The sequence below is a fragment of the Myotis brandtii genome, unplaced genomic scaffold, assembly GCF_000412655.1.
Source record: "Myotis brandtii unplaced genomic scaffold, ASM41265v1 scaffold744, whole genome shotgun sequence".
Lineage (NCBI taxonomy): Eukaryota > Metazoa > Chordata > Mammalia > Chiroptera > Vespertilionidae > Myotis > Myotis brandtii.
The window spans coordinates 521,424-521,947 of record NW_005370965.1 but is presented as its reverse complement, the minus strand read 5'-3'; positions in this window follow the sequence as shown (position 1 = coordinate 521,947).

Below are 524 nucleotides of genomic sequence, written 5' to 3'. Positions count from 1 at the left end.
CATGAGCTGCCTGGGGCCGAGCTAGGATATAAGGCTGGGGTTATCACACAGGCCTCTCAGCCTTGTCCCTTCAGTTTTTTGGGGCCCTGGGTACCCGAAACCCTTGCTAACCCCCACCCATGAGCAAAGAAAGGCTCCTGCAGACTCTGATGTGCTATTGAGTTTCAGCTTGTATGGGGGCAGGGGGACCACCAACACCCCTCTGGGCCTGTTCTGTCTGGAGACAGTATGTGCTGGGCTTAGTTCCTTGGGGTAGAGAGGCCCCTTGGGCTTTGAGTCTCAGACACACATGGGCGTGTGTGGGTGCTGGGCCCCATGTCCTGTGGGCCGTATGGCTTCACCCAGGTGAGGGCCAAGGAGAAGCAGGGCTCTCAGTTGCCTCACCTGTGACACGAAAGGCTGGAGTCGTGCTGGTGAGCCCCGGGGCCCCGAGGACAGGGCCATCTCCCCGCGGGGAGCCATTCCTGGAGGCAGCCTGGGCCCAGCGCCTGTCCTTGGCCTTGCAGCCGAGGACCCGCAGGAGC